Source organism: Lathyrus oleraceus, chromosome 3 (assembly GCF_024323335.1).
Source record: "Lathyrus oleraceus cultivar Zhongwan6 chromosome 3, CAAS_Psat_ZW6_1.0, whole genome shotgun sequence".
Classification (NCBI taxonomy): Eukaryota; Viridiplantae; Streptophyta; class Magnoliopsida; order Fabales; family Fabaceae; genus Lathyrus; species Lathyrus oleraceus.
In genome coordinates this window covers 18,685,751-18,692,587 of record NC_066581.1, presented here as the reverse complement: position 1 = coordinate 18,692,587, position 6,837 = coordinate 18,685,751, and positions in this window count along the sequence as shown.

The window sequence follows — 6,837 nt, the reverse complement described above, 5'->3', positions numbered from 1 at the left end:
CCAAAAATCTGAAGAGCATGGGGATTCTGGATCAAGTCAAATTCAAACCTACTCTGGACACCTCCTGGGAAGCTCTCAAAGATCAGAGGAAGATCCCCAATGGACTCTATCTGTTCTCAAAGGAAGACCCCCGAGAAGCAATCCTTTATTATCTAGATGATATGAAGAAAGAAGGAGTGGATATCTCAGACTTCAACATAAGCCAGCTACCAGATAAGCCTCCAAACTTCATGAAGCGTCCACGAGGACCCTCTGAAAAGGCGAAGCAAGCTAAGAAGGCAAGACTAGGAGAATCCTCCGATCAAGACCTCCAGCACCTCTGCATGGGCCTTCTGGTAAATCTGTTTCTCTTGCTCCCTCTATACAAACACATAATATTGCTTCTTCTTTCCCTCAAACCACTCTTATCTATACAAATTCAGAAACCCCTCCTTCAACCACCAGAACATCTCATCAACCATCCCAAAAATTTAACCTTGCCACCACCACCTTACCTCTTTCTGACGCAGAAATGCTGAATGAAACCACCTCACCATCTTCATCATCTTCTCCAGAATCACCCCCTACTACAACATTTCATCAGAAACAGAACACTCTGACCCCTCATCTCCCACTCTGGCCCAACTTCAAGCTCAGACTCTGGCCTCACAACAGCCAACACAAACCACACCTGAACTAGAAGTCACTTCACCACCCACAGAACAACCAAACCCAACACCATCTGACCCTCAACCTTCTGAACCAAATAACTCTGACACACACCCACCCAATACATCCGCTGAACCACAAACTCCCACTCTCCACCTAAGCCCTCCTCCTTCTCCACCTCCACCCTCTGAACCAGAAAACACCCTGCCAACCCTAGAGGAAGCAATAGTGTTGTTTGTAGGAGCTTCAGTTGTCAAGGTCAAGTCTCTGACCATCAACTCTGGCATCAGTGACGATCCTTCAGCTATAAGGACACACTGGAACAGAGTTATTGGGTGGATGACCTCTGAAGCCTTCAAACTGAAGAGCCTCTCTGAGCAAGTCAGAAACGACTTCATCAGAGACGCTGAAGTAAGACTACAGGAGCGCCTAGCCAGAGATGCTGAGGAGCTAGCCCTAAAGGAAGCTGAAGAGAAAGCCAGACAAGAGGAAATGCAACAGATTAAGGAAGCTAAAGCCAAAGCTCTAGCTGAGGTTGTGCTGCTGCTGAAGCTGAAACAAAAGCCGCTGTTGAAGCTGAAGCTCGTCGTGCTGAAGAATCTGCCAACAAGGTCGAACCGGATGCTCTGACTCAAGGGGAGTCTTCCACCTTTGTCCCTCTGGTTCTCAAGACACTTGAAGATCTTCAGAAGGAGCAGAAAGAAGTCCGAGCCAGATTGGATCAACAGGATTCAGTTAATGTCAACATTCAGAATCTGCTGACCCAGCTGCTTCAGAGGATGCCTCCACCTCCAAACCCTTAGGCACATAGGATTCCTTTTGATTGTTGATTTGCTTGTTGCTTTCTGTTGCTTGTGTTTTCTATCTGAATATATATATATATATATATATATATATTTGTCTTTCCTTCATTTATCTAAGTCTTTTTGATTCTGACAAAAATGGGGAGAACTAAAAACAGCTCTGATGAAAACATATCTAAATCCTTTCAGTACTCTGCAAACATTGTTTTAACTGGTTCTAATCCTTTTTGACTTAGAAACTTGTAGAAGAGTATCTAGAAACATCATATCATGGAAGCTCCGGTAAGAACTTCTGAACTCCCAGACTTATCTCAGGGGGAGCTCACGTCTATCTGATCTAAATATTCTTATCTCTAAATGTTTCATCTCTTAATTAAGATTGTTTTGTCATCATCAAAAAGGGGGAGATTGTAAGAACAAAATTTGTTCTACAATATAATTCCAGGATTTTGATGATAACAAAGGATGAAACCAAAAATGGCACCCTAACGAAAATTCTCTAAGTGTGTAGGACTCTGAACAGCAACAAAGGAATCTGATCGTTTGATCAGATACAAACTCTGATCAGATACAAAGTACTAGAAGATCAGAAGCATCTGAAGAAGAAGTGCGCTCTAGAAGTTCTGATTCTGAGCAAAACAAGACAGTAGAAAGAACCAGAAGCTCTAAACTTCCACTGGACTTAGTTCTGATGATCTAGAAGACCAGTACTCTTAGAAGCTCTGATGTAACCTCAACGCAATCTCCTTCTGACACAGAAACTCCGAGATAACAAAGACTTTGATGAAGTTTCTCTAAATCCAGAAAGAGTAACGGAAAGAATTTCTTCAAATGGAAATAAAGTATTTTTAGAAAGAATTTATTCAGGGAGACAAATTGGTTATGGAAAGAAACACATAAGTAATGATATTGAATGCTCATCAAAGGCCAATATTCTGTCATCACTCCAACGGTCCTCTTCACCACTATATAAAGGACATCATACTTCAGTGAGAGATACACAACAACGCACAGAAAATTCTTTACATTCTCTCTTAGCTTTTCACGAGCTACTGCTCATACGTGAAAACACTTGCTTGTTTATTCTGCTGTAATATTTGCTTACTCTTAGAAGCACTCTCGATTACAAATCTATTTTTGCTAAATTGCTTTTGTTCCTCAAGTGACTCTGCGTAGTCTGTATACTTGGGATGACTAAGAGATCACTCTCTTAGATGTTTGGTTGTATTAATCTTTCAAGATTAGTGGATTAAGTCCTTTTTGAAGGCGAAATCACCTTGGCCGGGTGGACTGGAGTAGCTTTGTGTTATAAGGGAACTAGTATAAAATTCTGTGTGTTCTTACTTTTGAAAAAGCTTTTATTTTCTAAAACAATTCAACCCCCCCTTTCTTGTTTTTCTCACCTTCAGATACTTCTTCATCAATTTCTTCCTCAGCCTTAAACACGGGGAATTCACAGTTTGGAGAGGGAGAAGTGAACATTGTTGGGCATGAGGTCCTTAATTCTGAGCAATGAGGGTCTTATTTATATGCCATGAGATTGATTTCTACACACTTCCAAATTTGGCAATTTTGTGAAATTCTCTTTGCATGATTGCAAGGGCGTGTGCTAGGACCATCAAGTGATGTAATCTGATCCAAAATGAGTGAGAGTCATGCTGAATTCATGTTGGAAAGCCATGCAATCATGTATGAAAAGTGGAAGTGGAAATCATCCAAATGGTTCATCATGTTTCACCCATGTGCAAGTCCTTCATACTTTGGCCAAATGAGATGATCTTGGACTTTTTGGAAAGGTGAGATCAAGGGGAACAACTTTCATGATGAACACTTTCTAATTTGAAGCTTGTATCATGATGAATTTGTAGGTGTAAGTTTGGGAAATCAAACATATTTGAAATTTTCTAAGTTCCAAGTCAAATGTTCACTTCTTCCACCTTGAATAACGTTTTCTATGGACTTCAAATGAGAAACATTCCTTCATAAAAGTTGTAGATATTTCAAACCTATTAAATTTGGTCACAAATTTGACCTCATTTGGATTTGGCATGAGGGAGTTATGCATTTTAGAAGTTGAGGAAAATCACTTGTTCAATGGTATTGGCCCAAAATGACCTATAATGTTTCCTCTTGGAACATGCATTTTCAAGTTGAATTTGAACTTATAAAAAACATCAAAGTTGAAGTAGACATATTGAATTTGATCATGGAATTTAAATGGATTTCATCTCATAAACAATGAGCAAGTTATGGTATTGGGAAGTTGACCTCCAAACTAGGGTTCAGACAAAATGACATATAATCTTTCACTATAAAAAATGACTTTCCAAGCAAAAATAGCTCTTGACTTCAACCTGAAAGTTGATTGTAATATAATTTTTAGTAACGTTTATCTTGGAACCATTTTTATATGACAAAAATTGTAGGAGATAGAGTATAGGGAACCCCAGTTTTGACCAGTTAACTTTCTCTGGTCAACCACCATGAACCATCTTGCTAGCTTGACATTATCTTGATTTTTGGGACTCATGAGGGATCATATATGTGTAAGATGATGTAATATGAAGCATCCCTTGCAATATTTGATCAATTGTTGAAGGAACTTATTGAAGAAGTCCCACAAGATACCCAGATGAATTAGGGTTTACAAGGCAAACAAACTCCAAACTCTTAATAATTTCTTTATCAAAATAACATGTGAAGATCATGGGAATCCACATATGATGCTTAGAGTCAATGTGAACCAGTTCTTGATTGTGCTCATTGCATTGAGTGTCTTAAACCCTATATGTGAGCTTGATGGAGCATAGGTGAGTATACACACTACCTACAAAAGCAACAAACTATACATTGACATATTTTTGGTATTTTGGTTAGTAAATAATGAAAAACAAAGTATGATACAATCAAAAGTGCTTGGTGATCTCTCCCAATGCAAACCCAATGAATGAGGGGTAAGGAGGATGCCAAGGTGTGATCCCAATACCAATGCACATGATGAAATAGAGTGAGGGATCTTAGGGTCAAATTTGGGATCTTACACATAACATTCTTGTAAGTAAGATTGTAAGTATCCCATTCTTTATGGTATTGTGTGAGGACTTAACCTTTTTTCTATTCATGAGAGCTAGTGGCATACTTGTTGATTTATCCAAGTTGAAGCCCTTCTCATGGATGATGTATTGGTTCATGTATTCATACTTGTGAATGAATGGTTGAGTGTTCTCCAAAGAATGACTTAAACAGATTGAACTCTTCACTAAAATTTGACTAACTTCTTAATAATATTGCTTTACTTTCAAGTCATTTACTTAATGCAATTGTACACATAAGTATTATCACAAAAGGATTTGTCAGATCAGATGACATTTTCCTGTCTTGGGCAGCAGTGATGTGTTGCTAGATAACACTCACTGTTTATTATGTTAAATACGTGATTTAATATAATTACCAATGCCGCGAAAACCTACAGGGTCACACACAAAAGGACGGATTGATGAGAGATAGAGTAACTAAGGAACACCGTAAGGTACGGTGCACTTAAGTGAATTGTAGAACATCGTAAGGTACGGTGTACTTAAGTAGAATACGAAATATGGTAAGATACCACGCGCTTAAGTGATTTTGGCATATTATAAGATATGGGCCACATACACTTAAGTGGGCTTTTTTTTAGCTTGCAGCCCACACAAGTGGTTCTATAAATAGAGCCCTTGCGCAGAAGCATTTGTGCAGTTGTAATTTCGTTTCTCTCTCTCTCACTCAAAGCCTTCATTCGTAGCAGCTAGCACTGAGATTGAAGGAATCCTTTCATGTGGACTGAGTAGAGGCGTTGTCACCGTTCAACGTCCGTGATCGCTCCGTAGATCTGCATCAAAGGTTTCAATCGCCATAAGAGGTAACGATTCTATCACTGATCATGCCCATTCGTAAGGATAACTAAAGGAGATTTTTTTTTCAATTCCGCTGCGTTTTAGATCGCTCTTCTCCTTCAGGATTATAGAGTTAACTTCTGAGTTTCCCATTGGTAGATCTACTGCTTTTGCTCAAGCCGATAGCATGGACGCTTTTGAAACCATCTTTGTATTGCTCATCTATGATCTAACTTTGTTCCCTAACATTGATAGTTTTGTTGATGTTAATGTCATTAGAATCTTCTTGATTGGGAATCATGTTCCGAATTTGTTGGGTGACACGCATTTCTCTTTGCATTTTAAGGAATTATAAGGGTGGTGGAACCGTTGTGTGATGTGTTCCTCTTTTGTACAAGTGGTTTAGTTCGCACTTGCCTCAGACGCCTGCTTTCTTGGAGAACCGACAATGTCTACAGTGGTCTCAGAGACTTCTGTCTCTCACTAATGATGATATTGTTTGGTATGATTATGCATTGGGTAAAGATCCCTAACTTCTGAAGAGTAGAATGATGCGTGCTTGCCACAATGTGCATAAGAAAGGAAGACCCGATCTTGGTCCATGCAACTGTGTACCTTTGGAAGATTAACCTATTTGGATGAAGAAGAGAGCTTTAGAGCTCAAGATGTCGTACGCTTGTGAGAGACCTATGTCTATGGTTATGGATGAGCCATCAACTCTCCCTAACTAAGATGTAGAGGAGTTGGAAGACGCACTCACCAAGATAAAGCAAGAGAGAGGCTTATGGGAAGAGTGGTTCCATGCTTTAAACCGAAAACATGTAGAGTTGCAACTTGAGTCAAAGGAAAAATATGCACTTATTGAGGTTCTTAAGGAGCGTGTAGTGAATAGACAGAGAGAGCTAGAGTATTTATTTTCCCCTAGTATGCCTCAACCTTCCGGTGCTTGGAAGAAGATTGTTGATCGGCTCGTCCTCGAGAAGACTCAGATGCAGATGGCTTTTGAGTCAGAGATTCGACGCATCCGAAGGAAGTGCACTCCCTTGGCCAGTTCATCTGATGCAGTTGCTAGGGATCCTTAGGATGATATTTTCCTTTTCTCTTGTATTTATATTTTGGATTCTTAAATTGTACTCAGTGTAATCCTTCCAAATTTTATGATTAAAAAGAGATTTTATGGTCAATTGAATTGTTATTATTATTGATTATTATTATTATTATTATTATTATTATTAATTGAAAATATTTGCAAATGAGACTTCGTATGTTCCTTGAAATTAAAAACAATAAAAAATATTGCATTTCATGCATCATTTGCATAATAGGGTTCTTCATCTAGATGTCTTATAGTTCTTCTTCTGTGTATCAGCCAAGTTGACTCATCACTATAACACTCGAGCTAATCGCCAGAGAAGAATGGAGCATCTTGAATAAGAGAATAGAGAGCTTAAGGATGAGATTGCCAGACTCACTGCCTTGATGGAGTTTGTGATTGTTGCTCAGAATCAATCATC